This window comes from Notamacropus eugenii, chromosome 1 (genome assembly GCF_028372415.1).
Source record: "Notamacropus eugenii isolate mMacEug1 chromosome 1, mMacEug1.pri_v2, whole genome shotgun sequence".
Classification (NCBI taxonomy): domain Eukaryota; kingdom Metazoa; phylum Chordata; class Mammalia; order Diprotodontia; family Macropodidae; genus Notamacropus; species Notamacropus eugenii.
This window is the reverse complement of record NC_092872.1, coordinates 616,511,987-616,535,947: the sequence shown is the minus strand read 5'-3', so window position 1 is coordinate 616,535,947 and position 23,961 is coordinate 616,511,987.

Genomic DNA, 23,961 nt, shown 5'->3' with positions numbered 1-23,961 from the left:
CCCTTTGACATCTAGGACTATAACTGTCTTCCCTGACCACATTCCCCATGTGTTGTCTCTCCCAATAAGCTCCTTGAGCACATGCTCTGTCTTCATTTTTGCATCTATATCCCCAGTGTCTGGCACAGTGCATCATCGGCGCTGAAATATTTTTCATCCATTCATGTGAAGTTTGACCTTGGTGGCCCCTCAGATGTTACCACTAGCCATCCAAACATTGAATCAGAAGGAATATTCTCTGGGGGAAATAGTGAAAAGAAGAGATCAAGAAGGGTGTCCATGTTAAAGCTATAAATCATGTCATCCTGCTCTCTATTCTACCGTCTGTCTATTCGACTGTCTAGCTAAACTTCTTTTAGCCTTATTCACCTCACATCCCCCCCAGTAGAAGGCAAAGTCCTTAAAGGAAAAGGACTGTTCTCATTTTTGTTTTTGCATCCCCAGCCTCCAGATCATTGTCTGTCACATTCAACAAATGCTCATTGAATTTAGTCTTGTTAAGTAGTATAAGTAGGAATTCTACAAGCTCCTGAAAAAAAGGCTTTTGATTTTTTCCCTTTTTCATAGTCAGTATTTCTAACTCAGGTGACAAGAGTACCTGTCTGCTGGCAAGTCAATTCAGTAAACATTTATGGAGCACCTACCACATTCAAGTCAGGTTTATGATTTTTGATAAACTATTTGATTTTTCATCTCTTATATGTACACTTTGACTGTGACACTTACTTCATCCATCCATCTTTCACTTTTCTTTTTATCTGCTTTCACTCTCCTACCATCTCTCATCTTTTTATTAATTATCTCTATTTTTCTCCTTTACATGGGGTTATTCCTTTTTCTGCCTTAGACAGGCTGGGTTTTTCTTCTCATCTTCCTCACTCCAAAGAGTCTCTTTCTCCTCCACTGGACAATAGACTTAAGAAAATCCATCTGATTCAGAGAGGTATGTGACCTTTGTGCAGCGCACCCACAACTAGAAAGCCTCGCGCTGTCTTTTCTGCCTTCTCACAGTCGTCCTATTGAGTCTGCCTCCCTGATTCTTTGGCGCTCAATACTCTAGCAAATCAACTAAGATGCGTTTTCAGAATGCTTAGACTGAGGCACAGTGATATGGAGTCAGGATGGCTCAGGAGCTACTCCTTTACTGCCTGTTGAAGCTTGTTGGAAAAGCAATCATTAGAAGAGAGTTTGGAGAGATGTCTTACAGAAAAAAACAAGGGAAAGTTCCCAGAGACATGGAGCCTTGAATGTCCTTCAAAGAAGCAAAGGGACAGACAGCCAAGAGGCTCTCGTGATTCTAGGACTGAATCATGAATAGTCTCTAAAGGCACCTTTTTTCAAACTTAGTCCTAGACTAGTTAACAGTTTTCAAGATGGATATGACAGGAGACTATGTGTGTGTATGTGTGTGCGCATGTGCACATGTTTGCAATATATATATATAGGACATACATATATATGTGTGTGTTTTATATACATATATATACACACACACACATATGTCCAATCAGTTTTAATGAAATCAATCTTTCTAGAATGCCCATCAGGATATGTTCCAGTGACACAGACATAGCAGGAATTTGTGAATATATATATTATGTATTATATTATATTTTATAATATATCATAGATAATGTTTGTATACTATTTCTATTATATTAATATATGTGTATACATAATATGTATGGTATGTATATTTGTATGTAGATATATATATACAGATATACATATGTATGTGTGTATTAGGCTTCTCTGAGCATGACCCATTCTCCTAACATGGAACCTCTGTATTCCCTGCCATGCAGATGAGAGTACTTGGGCTTGTCATTTGCCTGCCTGCATAGACACGTGAATTATTATCTCATAGACTATGGCTGGGATAATAAAATGTGTGTTTAAGGTCTGTTTAAGGTTTCAGCTACGTACTAAACAACTTAGTAATTGGATATTGTTATTAATTACTGAAATCAAATCTGAAATATCTTCAGTTTGGTTTGGGGAAGAGAATTTCAGTGCAATCACTTTTTGGAGGGAGGTAACCTATTTGGCCTAGTCCTTACTTAAATATCCTCCCAAGCCTTTTGTTATAACTGGAGTAAATGTCAGTCTCTGGCAAATTCATATGTGTAACTGTTGAACCCAAGGGTGGAAAACTTCTACCTGCAAAACTATCGTTACTTCCCAATAGTGTCTGATGCTCCTAAAGGAATTGGAGGCAGAGTGGAAACTTTTGAGAGGGTAACAAGATCAGATAACCCTGGATGTCAAATATAAATGATTCTAATTAATCTGATTGTCTGCTTGTAAAATTTGCACCCCTCCCCACTACGCTTTTTTGAGGCTCTTTTTTCTGCAATTGATCTACTTTATCCAGAGGGTGAAGATTCCAGTTTATTTAAGTGAAGAAGGTTACGAAGTAGAGATGAAGTCCTTCCCATTCCCTCTCTTTTATCCCACCTCCCAGAAGTGAACCTGGGAGTACTGGCTGCTGTTCTCTTCTCTTTCTCAGTTTTGGTGGCCGGAGGTTGATTTGACAGTTTGAGCTGCAGCACCCTTCAGCCAAGACGGCACGTGGGGTTGTGCAGCCAGCCATCCCAGCATGGAAGCTTCAAGAAGCTAGGGTGCCTGGGCCTCCAGCCCTGGGGGCGTTTCAGATTTGGAATCAAGACTGTGTTGTATGGGAATTGAGCTAAGCTATAAATCTGATCCCTGTCCCCTTCCCAGAGAGGTGCGAGGGAGGAGGAGGATTAGGCCTCCCACATGCTGGGGGAGTAAGTTTTTATTGTTTGTTTATTTATTAACTACTACATAATTTATTATATATGTTACATAAAATGTAAATGACAAATTATTTGTAAATATAGAAATACAAAAATAAATAAATGAAATGTAACACATTATTATATAATTATTTATCATTCAACTTTTCCGGTCTGACTTTTAGGTAGCTAGATGGCAGGGTGGATAGAGAACTGGACCTGGAGCCAGGAAGACCAGAGTTCCAATCTGGCCTCAGATGTTTACTAAATTTGTGACGCTGGACTTAACCTTTTGGCATTTAAATCTCTATTGGCCTCAGTTTCCTCATCTGTAAAATGGGGATAGTAATAGCACCTACTTTATATCAAATGAGATAATATATCAAATTAAATAATATAATCACTTTACAAAGTGCTGATTTCCTCCCCGCTAGTGAGTAAAGGAACTCGGGTACAGGAGACACTCCCCCCTCTATTTGAGTCTATATCATCAGGGGGAGACTGGAGCTAGAGAGCCTAGACACGCTCCAATCCTCTTGTGGGTACTGGAGAACCCATGGGGAGATCGTAAAATCTAGCACACCTAGCCTTTCAGTGGTGGGGGACAAGGTGGATTCGGTTACATAGTTGAGGTCCAATCCCTCTTCAGACATTGGCTAGTCTTACGATCCAGGGGACAGTTACTTAGCCTCTCTCAGCCTTAGTTTCTTCACTGTAAAATGGGGATAACTGTGGCACCTCTCAGTGTTGTTGTGGGGATTAAGTGAAATAACATGTTCAAAGCACTTTGCCATTTTTAGACCAACATAAGCTAACTATTCTTATTGCTTTTGTCATTACTGCTGTCTCCATTTTTATAGTGTTTTGTTCAGGGAACTGGTGTTATGATGGACACGCTAATAAGCCCCCTCTTTAGTCTTAGTCTCGGTACCATTGAGGAACTGGCCTATAGAGCCAACCTCCAAATGGTATGGGTTGCCTGCTCGACTTAGCTCAGTCATAGCTAATTAATCATTCTCCCAGCTCTGATTTTGGGCCTTTTTTTCCCACTTTCTATTATTTCATGAAGGTCTTTTCAGATTTCTTTGTATTTCTTGTAATATTCCACCTTAATCGCTTTATAGCATCCCATTACATTAATGTACCACAATTTATTTAATGGCTCAACTATTGTCAGACACTTAGGTTACTTCCCATTATTTTTGCAATTATGTATAGTGCTGTTATGAAAGTCATTAAAGAGAGAGAGCTCTTTCTTATTATTATTACACTGTCAGGCTATATTCTCAACAATGGAATTATTGGTCCAAAGGCTATGATTATTTTTGTGACTTTTCTTCCATACTGCTTGATGGTTCTCCAGAAAAAGCCCTACAAATGTACAATTCCATACCTGTTCCCACTCCTACCCCCCAAAAGAGACAGAGAGGCAGGTTCCTAGGAGGGACGCCCATCATCCGAGGGACCACAAGCCTTGTAAAGAGTTACTGAACAATACCTCAACCACGAATAGGACAAAGACTAATGTACTTGGTTGGAACAGTTGGAAGAAAATAATCTACCTAAGGAGAGGAATCATAGATTATAGAGGTAGAAGAGATGGTAGAAATATAGTGTAGCCTCCTCATTTTATAGATTAAGAAACTAAGGTCCAGGAAACCAGGCATATTGCCAAAGGTCATACAGCTAGTAAGTGTCAGGTAGGCTGAACATAATTTAAAACAGTCTGGTCCTTTAGATTTCCAATTGGAATGAAATGAAACACTCATAGGTCATTTTTTTTATTGTTGGTCAGGCATTTTCAGTCATGTCCAATTCTTTGTGACCTCATTTGTGGTTTTCTTTACAAAAATACCATGGTGTATTTTGGTTTGCCATTTCCTTCTTCAGCTCATTTTGCAGATGAGGAAACTGAGGCAAACAGTGAAGTGATTTGCCCAGATTCATATAGCTAGGAAGTATCTAAGGTCACATTTGAACTCAGGAAGATGAGTCTTCCTGACTCCAGGCTGGGCACCCTGCTGCCCCCATAAACCCATTTACAGTTAACAAAACTTACAGGTAGCTGTAACAGTTAACAAAAGGAAGTTTATTTAGTATGGTGCAGAAAAGATATTCAGTGAGAAGGATACAACACTGATTCATCTGAGCACAGCTTCCTTTCTTCTGTGTTGGCTATGTGGTCAAGCCTGAGGGAGAATAACTCCTTCCTCCTCATGGGTTGACTTTTGTACTAAGATTCTCAGGAAATGACATCAGTAGCTTAAGCCTTGATCCTCTGAGTCAATTAAATCTCAAGGTCTGTTTCAGTCCTTTTTAAGCAAAGACTAGCTGAGCCTCCATAATAGTTCCTATCATTATCTGAACTTAAATTTGGACTTTGTGAATCAAAATTCAGAGATGTTTGCCCTATACAATGCCCTTTAACCTCTAGGATGGCTTGATCAGGAAGTCAAGGCAGTTGTCCCACAAAACTGAAGAAGAAATCTGGTGCAAATAACTCAAAAGAGCACCAACCTCCCTTCTGCTCTGAGATTGGCTGCCAAGAGTGATCATCAATTGGCCTCATCCAAAGATCAGGTATGGGTCTGCAGACCAGAAGGCCTGTGGATGCTATTTGTTGTGCAGTTGTTTCAGTTGTGTCTGACTCTTCATGACCCCTTTGGGGTTTTCTTGGCAAAGATACTGTAGTGGTTTGCCATTTCCTTCTCCAACTCATTTTATAGATGAGGAAACTGAGGCAAACAGGGTGAAGTGACTTGCCCAGGGTCACACAGCCAGGAAGTGCCTGAGGGTAGATTTGAACTCAGAAGATGAGTCTTCCTGATTCCCAGACTGGTATTCTGTATATGCCACGTAGCTGCCCATGATTTTATTAAAAGGCAGATAAAAGTGAGAAGAACCAGAACCTATGAGATAGTACTCAAAAATTGGCCCATTATATAGCGGTTGCAAAGTTTGTTGATACAGGTAGTGGAAGGAGCACTGAGCCTAGAGTCAGGAAAACCTGAGTTCATATCTAGCCTCCAACACTTACTAGCTAGCTGTGTGACCTTAAGCAAGTCACTTAATCTTTGTCTGCCTCAGTTCCCTCATCTGTAAAATGGGGTTAACAAAAGCACCTACCTCATGGGATAGTTGTGGGGATTGACTGAGATCATTGTAAAGCTTAGTTTAGTGCCTGGCGCATAGTAAGTGCTATATAAATGTTATCTATTATTATTGTTGTTGTTGATGTCAGAGAAGGGCAGGGATGGTCAGGAAGGGAGACCTTTTTGTAGTACAGCTCTTGCTCCTGGGTAGCTTTCCCTGTGTATTTCTTCATTCTCCAGTGTGATGTGTCTTCCTGGGAAAGATTTGCAACAGCAAGTCGTCCAAGGTCTTTGGCACAGACCAGTAAAGGATGAGATAATCGATGACAACACCTCCTGGGTCCTTCCCCATTCTCTTGTATGTGCTTGTCCAAAGTCATAGGGAGGCAGGACAAGGTCAGGCCCTAGTCACTGCAAGTTACACACGCAATCCTCTTAACCTGTTGATGTAGAAAAGCAACTCCGTATCAAAGATGCTTCTAAGTTCTCCAGGGAATACAATTTCTGTGATCCAGAAAATAAAGTCATGGCCAGAAGGAAAAATGCCCACACTTCTAGTTAGAGAAGAACAAATAGAGAACTGTGGGGGCTAGCCAAGTCTGAGTTCCCAGGACACCGGGCTTTTTTATGCTAGATGTCACAGATGTAAGCTTGAGGAAATTAAACTGTCAAGGTCAGTGAACAGAATGGTTTTAGAGGCAGGCTAAAAATCTGCTGAAAAAAGAATCGCCCTGGGGTATGCCAGCACATGCCCTTAGCCCGATGCTAGATTTTCACTCGTCTGGTGAAATAAGCTAACCAATTTAAAACAGGAGAAAAGGCACATGGGGTCAGGTAAACCCAGGGTAGCTAAAGAAATCTCTGAATAAAGTACTTTAGAAAGTACTTTTTCTTGGACCCATCACAAACACCACGAGAAATCTCCCAATTAGAACAGCCTTGGTTTGAATTCATTTCCAAAAGAAGACTGAAACGATAAAAATTGGGCTTCAGTGGTGGAGTGAGAGAAAATAGGATGCTTCTCATGCCAATGACATGCTCATCACACAGCTTCCAACTTCTTCAGTCTACTTACACACACACACACACACACACACACACACACACTCAGTCAGAGACTCTATGTAATCCTACCAGATGTAATCCTTGGAAAGACACATTGGACGGTGCTTTCTGGAACCCCTCCATTTAATGGAGACATTATCAAGAGAAAGGGGAGAGAGGGAGAAACAACTGGAGGTTTCTCCACAAAGCAGCTCAAAAAGAGGAAAAGGCAAGCAGAATAAAATCTTACATGCATTGTACTTCACAGTCACATGCAGACCATATAGTCAAGAAGACTTGTGTTCAAGTCTTTCCTCTGGCACGTGCTAGGTGTCTGACTGTGGGGAGGGCACTTCTCCCCTAAGTGCTCCCAGATAACTCTGTAAACTCCAACTGCTGATCGTCACCAGTCAAGAAAATTTCCCTAGTGGGAGATCTTCACACTGATGAAATCACAAAACTAAACTTTGAACAATTTATATTATTTCGTAACAAGCATTTATTAAGCAATTACTGCATGCCAGGACTGTTAAGCAAAAGGTAAAAGTGAGTAGGAAGTACCTGAAAGACACGTGTGATCGCCTGTTAACCAGGAGACAGAATGATTAAGGCATAGAGAGTGTCTCAAGTGTTGACTTTGCATCTGCTGCCCTCCCTGGTTTCAATTCCACAGAACAAGACGTCCCTCCCATGATGAGCTCATCACTTTTAAAATCACCACCATGGGGATAGTTGCCCCTGCTTCCCTCAGCCTCCCTTCCTGAAGGGCTGAGTTTGGTAACTCCTCCCATTGTCTTCCTTTATAGAGGGCAGGAACTGGACTCTCAGATCCTTCCACTTTGCATCTGCTGCCCTGCCTGGTTTCAACTCCATGGAACAAGATGCCCTAAGTTAGGCATCCCCACCATGGTGTTCCACTTCTCCCTTCTCCTGTCCTGCCTCCTTTTATGATCTGTTTCTCCACTGTAAGCTCATTGAGGGCAGGGACCCTCTTTCGTTTTATTAATTGTGTTCCCAGAGTTTAGTAAAGAACTTGGCATATAGAAGGTGTTTAATAAATGTTTATTAGATTGGATTATTGGATAAAGGGAAGTAATATGAGATAAGATCAGGAAGGTCATTGGGATCTACTTTGTGGAGAGCCTTAAGTACCAGGCTAAAGCTATTTTATCCTAGAGGGAATAAGGAACCATCGGAGATCTTTGAGTGACAATCAGATTTGTGTTTTAAGACCATGAGTTTGGAACCTTCATGGAGGATGGATTAGTGAGGGGGAAGAACCAGAAGCAAAATGCTTAGTTAGGAGGCTATTACAATAGTTCAGACAAGAGGCGATAAATTGTGGCTTTAGGTGGTGGCCTTATGAGTAGGACACAGATGTGAGAGATGCTATTGAACATATGTGGAGAGGGACATGAATAAACCTATGTATAGGGGAAAAATTGTCAAATGAAATGCAAAAATACATAGAAATCACTTAGTATTTTGATGGGTTTTTACCAACATTCTGCCATGCATGATAAAAATTAGTATCAAGACATGGTAGGTAAGTAGTTAATAAAAATGCACCATCCATCTGGGGTGTTATTTGACTGGTTACTAAGGAAACATTGCCTTGAAAGAAATCTTAAAAGCTTTCACTAAAGCCATGCGATTATAAATGTTGCTAAAGAAACTGTCTGATTTATTTGAAATTTATATATTATGCTATAAATTAAATGTATTTAAACTCTGAATTGCCTATCTCAGTGCTAAAACCCAGGGGCTCTTAAATAAAAAAGAAACAATCCTATAGTTTCCATCAAGGACTTGGGGAACATGAGCTTTTTAAGTCAAGGGAGAGAGACAGCCAGGCATAGTAAAGCTTTAAGAGAGTTGGCCTTGGAGTCAAGCCCTGACTTTGATTCACATAGGCTGTTTGATCTGGGGGCAGGTTCCTTCACTTCTCAGCTCTCCCAGGTAACTGTCTAACACTATAAGCCACTGTGTAGATGCTGATCTGAACTGGTAGTGGAAGTTACTCCAAGGAAGCTCCCTATACCAATTGAAAAAAAGAAAGATATACTAGAACACTGTCCAATTTTTTCAAATTTATAATCTTAGCAAAAGGATTCAATGTAACAAAATTCATCAAGCATGTGTTGGGGGCACAACACTGTACAAGTTCCATGAATAATTCCATCTTTAACTAAGGCATGGTTGGAGAACTTACCATCTGGTATAAGAGAATGGGGGCAGCTAGGTGATGCAGTGGATAGAGTGCTGTCCTTGGAGTCAGGAAGACTCATCTTCATGAGTTCAAATCTGGCCTCAGACACTTACTACATGTGTGACCCTTGGCAAGTCATTTAACTGTTTGCCTCAGTTTCCTTATCTGTAAAATGAACTGGAGAAGGAAATGACAAGTCATTCCAACATTTTTGCCAAGAAAACTCCAAATGGGGTCACAGTCAGGCAAGGACTGAAAAATAACCAAACAATAGACAGATGGGGATAACTGTAATGCAAAATAGAATATTAGAGTGCACTAGAAATTGCCTTTGCACTGTATATTTGCAAACTACATTACAGGCATTAGATCATGCTTCACATTGCCTTCATGAGTTAGGTCAGCATCATACAAATGAGTAGACCAAATCATGGAAAGGAAAATTAACTTGCCTAGAAATGCATGGGTTAAGTGATTGAATCAAAAGAACAACTCATTGGGAATTGGCTCACTTTGCTTTCTCCACCATGCCATCTGAGATTCTGTCAATATGAGTTCCCCCAAAAAAATGTAGATTGTGAATCTCCATGACTTTAGTGTATAGCCTTTGAGTAGTGTTTTAGATGAAAAATTCATCATTCACAAACAGCTAACCTGTTGATGGGTCTCTCTGAAGTGAGCTAAGTACTTTCTAAGTCCTGCCAGAATTTGTGACCCACTAGCATAGCCTTCCAGAAAGCTCAGCTCTGACCATGTCATCCCACTATTCAAACTCCAATGGTTCCCTCTTACCTCCAGGACACAGACTCCATTGTTTGAACTTGAAACCTTTCACAACCTTAATGCCCAAATTACCTTTCCAGCCTTGTTCTACGTTGCACTCAGACATGCTCTACAACCAAACCAAGCTGGATTTTTGCTGTTCTTCACATAAGATACTCCTTCACTTTCTTCTGACATCCTCCCTGCTCCCATCCAAATGCACTTTTTCATTGGCCCCACCTTTTACCATCCTTCATTTCTTTCAAGGCTCAGCTCAATAATCACCTTCTATAAGATGCCTTTCCTGATTTCTCCCTATCTTCTTGGTTCTAGCACCCAATTGTCCTACCCATTATGTTATGATTACTTTATAAATACTTTTACATGTATACATTGTGTGTATGTATATATATATATAGTATCTATTGAGTGTATGTATTTATATACACACACGTATGTATATGTATATACTAATAGAATATAAGGTCCTTGCGGAAAGAGATTGTTTCATTTTTGTCTTTGTATCCCTAGCATAGTACCTGGCCCATAGCAGTCTCTTAACAAATGCTTGTTTATTTGATTGTGGGGCATCTCTCCATCAGCAGTTTTAAATCCAAATAGAAATCCATTCATAAGGATCCTCTCAGGTTGCATGTTGACTTAGTTTTAAAATGTAATGTTTCCTACATTTCATTGTACTTTTATTAAATATTTCCCAATATATTTTCATTGAACACCAGAGAGTGTTGGTGCCAGCTGAGGGTTGTGCGTTTGACCTCTCTAGTCCATGCCTTGATGAGGCAGTCAAAAGTAGGAACTAGATTACATTTTGAATTGTGGGCTTAATTTTCCCTAGATCCCTGGGAGACATTTATTCCCTTTTTGTCCGAGGAAAAGGCTTCCCCATGTCTTCTCCAACTGATTGGCTCTTCTTTACCCAGGCCTCCAGCCCAGTAACTAACACCTCAGGCAATTCTCTGCGGTTCTTTTAAGAGGACTGAATGGAAATCACATTATCCTACATTAGGAACTCTCCCTGTTTTCCAAAAGAATGCTTTGGAGGACATAGCCTGATCCACAAGTGAGGTGGATACTGCCTTATAAGGGGGGAGATTGAGACTTATTTTTCTCACCACCCAATAACCTGAGCATCCCTCTAGAGGTCTCCCCAGACCTTTCCCTCAAATCCTCAGATCAGAGAACTGGGCTCAAAGATCTTGATTTATAGTTACTTGGGCTTGAAGTTAGGGAGATTTGAGCTCAGATCTCTGAGCCTCAGTTTTCTCATCTATAAAATGAAGGGCATAGCCTCAGTGACCTGAAGATCTCTTTTAGATCTACATCTAAGATCCTATGATTTAGCCATTTTCTATTAAGAGTGGGAGGGAAATGGCATCAGTGGGGGAAAGGGACACTGGAGAGTGAATGTCTGCATAACTGAAGTAAAGCTTTATCCAGTTACCTAAGGCATTTGATACTGCTCATGCTGAATTGAATATTATCCCCAAAACATCCTGGGCTATAATGATAGAATCTTATAACTTAACTTTGCCAAAATTATCCTGTTTTTTCCTAATCAGTCTTAAGGGCACTGGAAAATCAAATGCTAATTAAAAATTTTAAGATTTTTCCAGTGAACTGAAATTGTTAAATTATGTTCATCTCTATCCTGGCCTTTCCCCATCTCAAATTTCCTGGGAGTAAAAGAGCAAATGAGAATTCTGAAAATTTTATTTTTGGACTTGAATAGCTAGTAGCTTTTTCTTCAGAGGCATAACAGATGTAGAAAAAGAGAAACGAAATCATCCTTTTGGCTGGGAGTCAATTTCCAGGGTTGACATGGTAAAGTTGTCAGCAGAAGGGATGATTGTGACAGTTTTTGGGTTCCTACACACACTCTGTGGAGGAGAATGGTTGCTGTTCCTTGGTAATGGGGAAAAATTGGAATGAGGATCAGTAAGGGTGTCGAGAAGGATTTATTCTGGTGATATATAACAAACATTCAAAAAAACAGTTGTTAATGATAGCTGGCATTTAAATCCCGCTTTTTAAGGTTGGCCAAGCACATTACATACATTATCTTGTGTCGATTTGTGAGATTGGTGTCCTTCTCCAACCCACTCCCAGCATTCCCAACCACCATTCCATGCAGATGCAAAGATATTCATTCTCTGCTTGTTTCAGTATAATCACATGCAAGTTCTAAGGACCACCTTCTGGCCTTGGATGACTCCTCTGATGAAAATCTCCTAATTGGCTGCTGAGCCAGAAGAACAGATGATGTGAGGTGCCACACCTGGTAGAAGAAGCAGTGCTCCAGGTGACCAGAAAGAGGTAGAATAGGAAGGCTTATCGTCCATGGAGTAGTGACTGCAGTAGCTAGGCTTCTACAGGGAGGAAGACTTAGCTGATTTTGTCCCTCTCCTTCTGTATGTCTTTCATTAGTAGGTTATTGGGCAGCTAAGTGGTGTAGTGGATAAAGCACCAGTGCAGGAGTCAAGAGGGCCTAAGTTCAAATCTCACCTCATTCACTTGACACTCACTAGCTGTGTGACCTTGGGCAGGTCACTTAACCCCAATTGCTTCATCCTGGCTCATCTCCAGTCATCCTGATGAATATCTGGTCACTGGATTCAGATGACTCTGGAGAAGTGAGGCTGGTGACCTGCACAGCCCTCCTTCACTCAAAACAAAGTCAAGTGCATGTCATGTCATTATTTTTCTGATGGCATGGTCTTCTTCAACAACAAAGGACAAACACACATGCACACATTAGTAGGTGATCTTGTATGCATTGAAAGGGTCTAAGAGACAGTGTCTATTAAGGGCAGTATCTATTAGCGTAATTGAGGTTTCAGCAATAGGATTTCCTTGAGACAAGAAAAGTGTCAGTATAGAGGTAAAATGGCTGATTAGCAGCTTTGGGGGAAAACATTGAAATCCAAATTGTTCTTGTCTCAATAAAGCTTGACTATTAGCCTTCCAGCTGACTGTACTAGTAGTAATAAGTTACTGAATTCTGTTCTAATTATTCTATAATGTATACTATGATCCTTTTATGACCATCATCCCCTTTCTATGTGAGAATCACAGTCCTGTTCCATATTTAAATTCATGTTTGTATATTAGCTATCTCTTTGTTAACTTCTCCCTCAGACTTTGGAGTCATAATTAATACTACAGTGAACAACTTTCCTTGGGATATAGAAGTGGAGATAATGAACTGATGAATGCAAAAACGGGGGTTTTAGTTCCTCTAATTAGGAGTCAAGCTTCGCTAGCAATGAATATGGGCAAATGGCAGTGGTTGGGTGCCGGTCAGGAAGTGGTACAGGTTGCTAACTACTCTGTTCTTATTGAGAAAAGGAAGGGGAGCCTATGCCTCCAGCCTAGCGAGATGAGGAACCTGGGGATCAGAGAGATTAAATGGCCTGCTTGCTAGCTATATGATCCTGGCTGTCAAAAGATGGGAACCCTATCTTCCTGACTTCAAACTCAGTAATCTTTCCAAAATTCCAGCATAAATTATGTCACATAGCCTCTAGAAGTTTGGCAGAAGTGAGCTTAACAAGAGAAAGGTAAAATCATAGATCCAGTTAAAGCTAATTAAATATGCCCCCCACCACAACAATTTTTAACAGATATGTAAACTGTAGCCTAGAAAGATTAAATTATTTGCTCAAGATCACATAGTTAATTAGTGAGAGAGATGGTACTTGAGCCAGTGTATAGAGAATTGAACGTGGAGTCAAGAAGACCTGAGTTCACATCTGGTCTCACTTTTTTCACTAGCTATGTTATTCTAGGCAAGTCACTTAACCTCTGTCTGCCTCAGTTTCCTCATCTACAAAAATGGAGATGATAATAGTACCTACTTTGTAGGGTTCTTGTGAGGATGAAATGAGATAATATTTGTTAACCCCTTTACAAATGTGAGGTTCTTATCTAATGACTGAATTAACAAATTCTTGGAGGAACTGAATCATGTCAATCTTGATGTTCTCACTATAACTCAAGGAAGCTAGAGTCAAATGGAAGGTTAGTTCACAGGTTTTCCTTAGCGAAGCAAATAAAGGGGTTGGTTGAATTGGTTTTGTCATACTTCTCAAGGCAGCAAGAAATTTCATGGGACATTTGGATATCTCAATGTAGTATTCCTGAAAAGTATTTGCAAAAGCCCACCAAGAAATTTGCTGCAGCTTACACACTGATATTCATTGCAGAGGAGAAGGTAGAGAAATTCTTATTGTTTAGTTGTGTCCAACTCTTCATAACTTCACTTGGGCTTTTATTGGCAGAGATATTGGGGTGCTTTTCCATTTTCTTCTCCAGCTCATTTTATAGATGAGGAACTGAGGCAAACAGGGTCAAATGACTTGCCCAGCATCACACAGCTAGTTAAGTAACTGAGAACTCAGGAAGATGAGTCATGCCAACTCTCACCCTACACTCTATGCACTGAGCCACCTAGCTACCCCAGAGAAATTCTACAAATAATTTGATGAAAACTCTCCAAATAGAAAGCACATCTAATGGAAATTACTTGTGTACATAACTATGAATTTATACAAATTTGTGATTCAGTAATTCCTGACCTTATTTTCTATTGAGGAGCCTTTGTTTTCTGAGGAAAGCAAGCATATCTGGACAATACTGATCCATCCTTTACTATCTGTTCATGTTGTAAGAATCAACTGAACTTAAATATTAGCATTTCATTCAAATACAGGAAGGTGCATTAAAATATTTAGTTTACATTAGATTTAAATAAATCTGCCTTATTCTGAGCTCATTAGAGCTGGGTTGTGGAAAATGAAAGTTTTGCATAAGCCAAAACACTACTAAGGGCCCTGTGCCAATATTTAATAGTTTGCTTTAAGAGTGGAATGGGGTTTTCACTCAGCAATAATACATAAAACATGTGTTGTACCTGTTCAGGAAGGCAATTTTGTCATGATTCTAGGATACTCAGCATTCAAATGAGGGCTCGGAGCATGTTTTCTGAATGTTGTAGGACTTGGCAGACCAAATTCTGCTTCCACAAACATTTTTAAGCATCACTGCACACATTCTCATGCTAGGGCCTGGAGAGTACCCAGTATCTTCAGTTTTATAGAACTTAGAGTCTAGTACAGTGGAAAGAGAGATTGATTTGGAGTCAGAGAGCCTTGGTCCAGTCCCTGTCTCTGCCACTTATGACTACTGTGGATTTGGGTAAGTCGCAAGCCCTCAGTTTCTTTATCTGTAAAAATGAAAAGGAAGGACTAAGTGACCTCCAAGATATCTTCCAGCTCTACATCTGTGATCCTAAGAGTAGGGGAAAGGGGAATACAATCCATATACAAGTAACACAAAACAATAGAATAAGTGCTTAAGAGATACGTGAGCAAAGTTCTGTGTAGAATCTTTGATGAGAAGTGTCATCGACTAGGGGAAGATCCAAGAAGACCTCATGGTCAGGATTTAAAGAATTGATAGACATGGGGAGGAGGGTGCATTCTTAGCAGAGGAAAACAGTGTGACAAAGGCACTAAAGTGGGAAAGTGTGGAATACAAATGGCAATGATGTGTTAGCCAGCTTGGAAGAAGTATAAAACACATGCAAGGCAGTAGTAAGAGAAAAGATCAGAAAGATTTGATTGAGGGAAGGTCCTGAATATCAGACTAAGGAGGTTGAACTTCATAAGGCCAAGTGCTAAAGCAAGCTCTAAAGTCTGAAGTAATGGGAAGAATGGTAAATGAACATGTTTTTCTTTACATGTGAAGATAATTACTACTGGCCGGTAGAGCTGACTATGCTCTACACACTTGAGAATAATTATTAGAAAGGTAATGACTCCAACTTAAACGTATTAAATGTTATGATGATGATGATGATGGTAGCTACCATTTGTATAGCACCTTAAGGTTTGCAAAACCTTTATTACCTCTCTTCATCCTCATAGAAACCCTGGTAAGTTATTACTGTCCCCATTTTACAGATGAGGAACTTGAGACAGCCAGAGGTTGGATAGGACCTGGTCACTTAAAATTAAGTCACTTAGTATTAAGACATTCTTTATTATTTTGTAATATACTTATTTCTATATGTGCTGTTTTCCCCTTTCCCTTACTCTTAAGATCACAGATATAGAGCTGGAAGGTAACTTGGAGGTCATTTAAATCCTTCCTGCTCATTTTTACAAATGGAGAAACTGAGGTCCTGCAAAAGGGCAGTGACTTACCCAACTCGACAGCAGTCATAAATGATCAAGTGAAGAATGGAACCCAGGTCCTCTGACTCCAAATCAATCTCTCTTTCCACTGTACTAGATTCTAAGTTCTGTAAAAGGTTAAGTGACTTTTCCGAAACAAGATTTGCACTCAGATCATCCCAACTCCAGGTTAAGCACTCTATCCATCTCAGTATCATAAGACAAAAATGCAAAAAATCTGTTATAATTGTTGTTTTCAAAAGAGTAGCAAACTTCTTCCACTAATATGTGTGTATGTGTATGTATATACATATGTAGTATGTATACATATATATATTTAGAATACACATATTGTGACCTTATTACTAAGTAGGTGAGTACTACAAAGTTGTCTGAGATACATAGAGATCAAGTGACTTCCACACCAGAATCACATTACCAGTGGGCCTCAGAACCAGAATTTGAACGTACGACCTCCTGACTCTAAGCCCAGTGTTGCTTCCACTGTGCCATGTTGTCTCTGATGTTATTACCATAACATATTAAGTATAATAAATAATGCTAAGTATTAGCATCCAAATCCCACTCTGGTACCTCATTGGGTTGTGATGATAACCTTATGCTTTGTTGATCATACCTACTAAAGAAAGGTAAGGGGTAAGGCTTTGAGAACTGGGCTTATCAGCAAAAGTCTTTAAGCATTCCAAAGACTCATCTGTCAAAGTCAAGAGAGGTTCATCACCAATTTAGTGGAGGGATTATGCAAACTGATGAAGTCACATATTCACAGAAAACTGAAGTAAATATTGAAACACAGAGGTGCTGTGTATCAGTCTGGATATAAAATAACTCATCCTTTCCTCTCGATGCTGGTTTCCCATTTGTGAAACTAACACCATCATTCACTTCCCAGCAATCTCCATACCATGTTACTTCCACTTCCGTCATCACCCCCATTTTGCCCTACCAGAATTTTGGATTGTACCCCTGAGAAGATTAGAATCAGGTCTTCACAATGTTGCTTCCAATCCATCTCCATTACATAGTACTTCTACTAAGTCTATCACCCCCAAACCACCCCCCTCCACCTTGGAACCTTGCATTCTTCACATAAAATTATGGGCTCTGATATATAACCTTCACCTTATCTTGTTGGAACCCACCTCTGGGGTACTTCCAAGCCATGTTTATACTATGGAGCTTCCATTCAGGCCTTCAACCTCAGCTCTACACCCTCAACCCACTTGGACTCCTGGACTTGACCCCTGGCACACTGGTCCTCTGATAGGGGAGCTTTCTTTCACTTTATCTTGTCCAGAACCAGGAGTCTATATCATTTCCAAGCCATCTCTAAACCATGCACCTCCCCTTACCAGCCCTCCTGTACGGACCATCTTTCCTAGAAAACAAGCTTCTTGAGGTCAGGGACTATCTTGCTTGCTTCATTTGTAAAACAGTGCTTGGTCTTCCCTTCCCTTTCTCCCTTCCCTCTCCCCCTCCCCCAAGTGCTCAGTCCAGTGCCTGGCACATGATGGGTCCCTATTAAATACTCTATTTGTCTCTCTATCATCTGAGACCCTCAGACTGAAGGTCTTGAAGCCTTCTTTGACTCTTTCTTTGATTCCTATATTGAATCAGTCATCAAGTTCAATTGTTTGTTTCTTTGCAGTTTCTCACAAACCTTCTCCCTCAATGCTATTGCTCTAGTCAAGTCCTTATTATCTCAAACCTAAATCCTTTTAAGAGCTCCAAACTTTCTATAGTATATCTATCCCTGAACAAGAGTTAACATAGGAGATTTATGGAAATAGATATTTTTTTGAACTTCCATTTTAACTATTTAAACATAGTTTAGTAGGTCAGCCTTGAGGCCAAGAAGTCCTGGGTTCAGTTCTTACCTCTGACATATGTTAACTGTGATCACTCATAAGTTATTTAACATCTTCATTTGCTACACAACTCTGTAATAAGATTGACTGAACTGAATCTGTAGAGAGAGTTTCCTCTTGCAGAATTTCCTCTTGCAGAATTTCTTTATACCAATGAAATTGTAAATCCAGTCTTTATTCTTTATTTCACCTGTTTTTATTATTCAGTCATGAATAATTGTCAATCATTTCTGACTCTTCCTGGGTCAGATAACATGAATTGTCTAGGTTTTTTTCTACTCTAAACCCTGCCTCCAACCACCAATTAATCTGTTGCTAGAAAGAACATTGTAATAACCTCATTTGGGAAATATGTGAATACAGCAAGTTATAATTCCTATGAGATTCAACCTCATTTGGGGTTTTCATGATAAAGATACTGGAGTGGTTTGCCATTTTCTTCTCCAACTCATTTGACAGATGAGGGAAACTGAGGCAGGCAGAATTAAGTGACTGACCCAGGGTAACACAACTAGTAAGTGTCTAAGGCCAGATTTGAACTCAGAAAGATGAGTTTTCCTAATTATGGGCCTGGCCCTCTATCCACTGCACCACCTAGATGCAGAATTATTTTCCGTAAGATGTACTGACTTTTAAAACTCATTACCAGAAGTGATGCATGATATAAATATGACTATTTTTAGAGTTTTGAGTAATGTGTGAATGACAATGTCACAAGTCTTTTAATTTCTTTGAACTTCAGTTTATTAATCTCCAAAACAATGGTGTTGGACTAGCTTGCCTCTAAATTCCCTTCTAAGCTACCAAAAGAAGCGAGACCATCTCTCACCTTGAGGGCTGACATTAGGGAGACATAACCATGAAATTCTGTGATGGACCCTTTGGAGCCACTGCTGGCAAGAGAATAGTAGATCTCTTCCAGGCTGCAATGACTATGTCTCATCCTAAGTCCTAGCACCCTCTTCTCTTCCAATCCATCTTACACATCATTGTTAGATTTGTTTTCCTAATGTGCCATTTTTATCATGTCCTACATTTCTTCAAGAAACTGTTGGATCAGACATGTTCTGATATCAGGTATTTCTGCTTAACTGATTTTCTTCCCTGAGGAGGAGAATGGGGAAGGTGGTATTAACAGAAATTATCTTATTTTACAAAAGGTTTCAATAAAACCTATTAATAGAAAAAGAATATACTGAATATTCCTGTTGTCTTATGTCAGTTCAGATTACTTGACCTGGTGGTAAAGTCCCTGGATAACTAGGATCAATCATAAATACATATGTGTGTATAGATAGATAGATAGATAGATAGATAGATAGATATGAGACATATCATTCTCTTTATTGATAACTCTGATTCTTCTAGCATCAGGTTCATTCATAGCTGGAAAGTATTCTAAGAAGACAGAATAAATTGAAAGAAGGAATTAAAGCATGGACCTGACAGGTTACAGTCTACAGTCTACAATTCTCATAAATATTAAGTTCAGAAAAATATGAATTGTCTAGGTTTTTTCCTACTCTATACCCTGCCCCCAACCACCTATCAGTCTACTGCTAAGAAGGATATTGTAATGTCCTTTTGGGAAATATGTGAATGTAGCAAGTTATAATTCCTATGAGATTCAAGTAAGATAACTATTACAAGAAATTAGTTAAAAAATGAGGTAAAAGGGAGGTAGAAAGGGCAATGTCTATTTTAGACAAATATAAAAAAATGTGTCAGAAGTGAATCTTGGATACTTGCTGCATCCTGGCAGAGCATAGACTTTGGCAGATCTCACCAAGCCTAAAGGGGGCAGCTGGATAGCTCAGTAGATAGAATGCTGAGCCTGGAATCAGGAAGGCCTGTGTTCAAAAATCTGGCCTTAGAGACTCACTAGCTGTGTGACCCTGGATAAGTCACTTAATTTGCCTTAATCCATTGGAAAAGGAAAAGGCAAACTATTCCAGTATCTTTTCCAAGAAAACCCCATATGACTGAACAACAAGGCACCAAGCATAAAAAGCTTTGAGTATGACATTTATAATAGATAATGTCCCTCTTTAAAATAAAAACTCCTGAGTAGGGATTGTTTCATTCATTATATGTGTAACTCCAGTGCCTGGCATGTAGGCATTTAATAAATACTCAATGCATGTTTATTATCTAAAGACAAGCTAAGTAAGTTCACACAAGCTTATCATTTTGACTATATTTTAATTAATTTTTTTAGCTATGGCAACTCTTAGAAGACTAACTTGTAGAGAGTCTGGGATCTGCATCCATTAGAGTTAGCTCCCACACCAACAAAATCACAAAAGCATTAAAGTTCAGACGAATAATAGGTAGAATCTCATGGATTAAAATTCTGTAGGGCAAGTCATCCCAGGAGAGAGGAGAAATTCTCAAGAATGAATTCTGAAGATATAAAGGGAAACAATTCTGATGAAGAGAAAAACTAGAGTCATCTGAAGAGCCTGACATGGATGTTCGAAGAACTCACCAAACAACTTATGTTTAAAACAGTCATGCAGCAGCAGATGGTCACAAGATCAGGTAACAGAAGATGTGTCGGAAAGCAAGGCTAGTGTCAGGAGTGCTGAAGCATGGAATGAGCTGCAACTGGCAGGAAAGCTAAGGACAGCAAGAAGGATTATGTTTTGTTGGGAGTTTTTTAGCAGTGCTGTGGGGGAAAAGAATCCAAAGAACCAACGGCACCCTTCTCACCAAGGATAGATGAGATGATGATAATTGGCAAGAGAAAGATGGTAAAACTGCTCAATTCTCATTATGCATCTGTTTTCTTTACCAAGGAGAAAGAAGAGAGTAAAAAAAAAGAAAAGCATGTGTTAAATACCTACTATGTGCAAGCACTGAGATAAATACTATGAATACAAAAACAAGAGAACCCCTACCCTCAAGGAGCTTCTATTCCAACCAACTAAAAAATTTGGAAGTCTTTAAGCAGAGGCTGGATGACCATTTGTCAGGTATGCAGTACCCAGAATCCTTTTTATGTAAAGGTTGGACTAGTTGATTGATGAAGTCCCTTCCACTTCTCAAAATTCTGTAAAATCTTACATATGCCTGAGTAGATTTACTCCCAAATTTTTTGTGTGCTATTTTGTAGTTTGGGGATAGGACTTCACTTTCTATTATTTACTCTTGGATATTGTTACGCCTATACAATTTCTTTGATTTTTGTGGGTTTCTCTTCAATCTTGCTTTTTTACTGCAGATATTAATTACCTCAACTAGTTCCTTTGCTGATTGTCTATGGATTTCTAAATGAACCATAATTTGTCACAAATGGAGATAGCTTTCTTTCCTATTTGTCTGTGTTTATTCCTTTAATACCTTCCTCTTTCTTGCTGCTATTACTAACATTTCTTGGTTCGTTGTTGTCCTTCCTTCTCTAAGAGGACCAAAATGACCTCACTGTGCTAGAGTCAAGTTTCAGTGTGTCTGACTGTGACTGACCAGACCAATACAAGCTCAGAACACTCTACCACAGGTCAGGCACAAATAGTCTGTGTGAACAGTGGGGGTAGATTCTCTAAGTCTGCACATCTCGTGTTTCTTTTGAGCTGCTTTAATTCTGCTTTGTTCATAGAGCACAGCACCTTTCCCAATGAGGGCATGCCATGCTGAGCGGGCCTGTGCCAGTGTCTTCCATGTTACACAATTAATTCCAAAGATCTTCACAGAGACCTCAAGAGTGCCCTTGTATCTTTTCTTCTGACCACCATGTGATCAAAGACTTGCCCTATGAGAGTTCCCCATAATATTTCTAAGTTTTGTTAAATAGCCATAGGGAAAGAGAGTATCTTTGCTTTACGCCTGTATTTGCTGCAACAGTTCTAGAGTTTCCTCACTATAAATAATGCTAGCTTTTGGTTTTAGATACATCCTTTCTATATACGGTCTCACAGAATCACATAACTTTAAGCCATCTAACTAACTTTCTCCCTTCCTTGATGAACTTCTGCCCATCCACATATGTAAATTTATTCTTCAAAAATTAGCATACTCTCTCCTTTTAATCTTTTCATTCTAGTGAAACTAAATTCCCTCCCAGTACAGAACAGACCTACCTCCTCATAGCTACCTAATCCCTCATTTGTGTCCAATTGAACCAACAATTTCCCACTCAAGATTTGCCCTGTAAAATGCGTACTCCAAAATTAGTGTACTTTCTTTCATCCATTTCCTGGCACTCAATGAGATTTAGTTTCCTCCTAATGGCACTGTTTCCCTGACAATCTTTTCCAGCACTGTATATACTTTCTTTTATACCTTAACTTACTGGTTGTAGTGAGGGAGTCAAAATACTCCTTCCGTCTTCTTTGTCTGTACTTATTTGTATAAAGTTATCTTTCTTATCAAAATGTAAGTTCCTTGAGGTCTGGGACAAGTTTTGCCTTTTTTTTAATCCCCAAAGCCTAGCACATTTGGATTGATGGATTGATTGATTGCAAGGAAATCATTACCAACTAGGTAAAGGGATCAGGAAATGACAGTATTTGACGTGTTTTAAAGAGTAAGTCAGGTCAGCTGGATCTGGAGTCAGGAAGACTCATGTTCATGAGTTCAAATCTATTCTCAGACTACTAGTTGTGTGACCCTGGGCAAGTCATTTAATCCTCTTTGCCTCAGTTTCCTCATCTGTCAAATAAAGGAGAGAAAAAAATGGCAAACCAGTCATGAAGAGACAGTCATGACTGAATAACAACTAAACAACTGAAAAATATCAATAAGCAAAGGGCAAGTACATTTGAGCCATAGGCAAAAGAGCAAGCAAAAAACGTGGAGGGCAGAAGCATGGGGCAACTACAGGGAAGAGCAAACGGTCTAGTTTGGATAGGACAAAGAGTTCATGGGAAGGAGTAATATGAAATAAAACTGAGATACACTCAAGTAGAGGGCCAGCTAGTTGTAGATAGCCTTGAAGGCTAACCTAAATATTTTCAGTTTACTGAGTACGTAATAGGGAGACACTGGAAGGTCTTGAGCAGAATAATGTAGTGAGAATGAGCACACAAAAAAAGAAGAAGATGAATATGTCCTCAATGGGAAGAGTGTTGTTGAAATATGACAGCCCCAAAGGAAATGTTGCCTTCTGCAACATTTTCATGGAAGCAAGGTGCAGGCTATATAAACTGTCACAGAATTTTATGTAGTTAAGATTATTTTCAGTTTGGCCTTGATACTCTTGTGTGATTTGTGTGGTATTAGAATAGAGGTAAATTCTAGAGAGAGAGAAAGGGAATAAGCATTTATAAAGTCCCTATTATGTGCCAGGCACTAAGTCTTTTACAAATATTATCTCAACAACATTGTGAGATAAATGCTATTATTATTCCCATTTTATAGTTGGGGAAACTGAGACAAACAGAGGGGATTTTTTAATTTATTTAGTGGGGAAGTTAACTGACTTGCCAAGGGTCACACAGTAACAACAATAATAGCTAGCATTCGTATGTGCCAAACACTATGCTAAGCACTTTATAAATGTTATCTCATTTGATCCTCACCACAACCCTGAAAGGTAGGTTCTATTATAATCCTCAGTTTACAATTGAGGAAAATAAGGTTAAGTGATTTGACCAGGGTCATACACAATAAGGGTCTAGTAAGTATCTGAATCCAGATTTAAACTCAGATCTTCTGGACTCCAAAGCCAGTGCTATAACGACTGTGCCACCAGCTGCCTTCGTTGGTGATACTACCTGTATTATCTCCATTTACAAATGAGGAAGCCAGGGGTTCAGACCTACTTATGGTCACAGTGTTCATATAAGATGCTGTCCCTTTAAGATCCTGCCTTTTCACTTGGAGCAGTGTAGTGAAGAAAGGGGCACAAAAAAAAAATGTTTCCATTAAAAAAAAGAGTTAAGTTGACTGGTAAATGTTGCAAGTACTGCTTCTGTCAAAAGAGCCTTTAGAAGTGTCTGTCACTCTTTGGGAAGGAGGTTTTGCCGAGCTTGGACTAGGAAAAGATGCTGAGATAGGACTGGACAACAACGA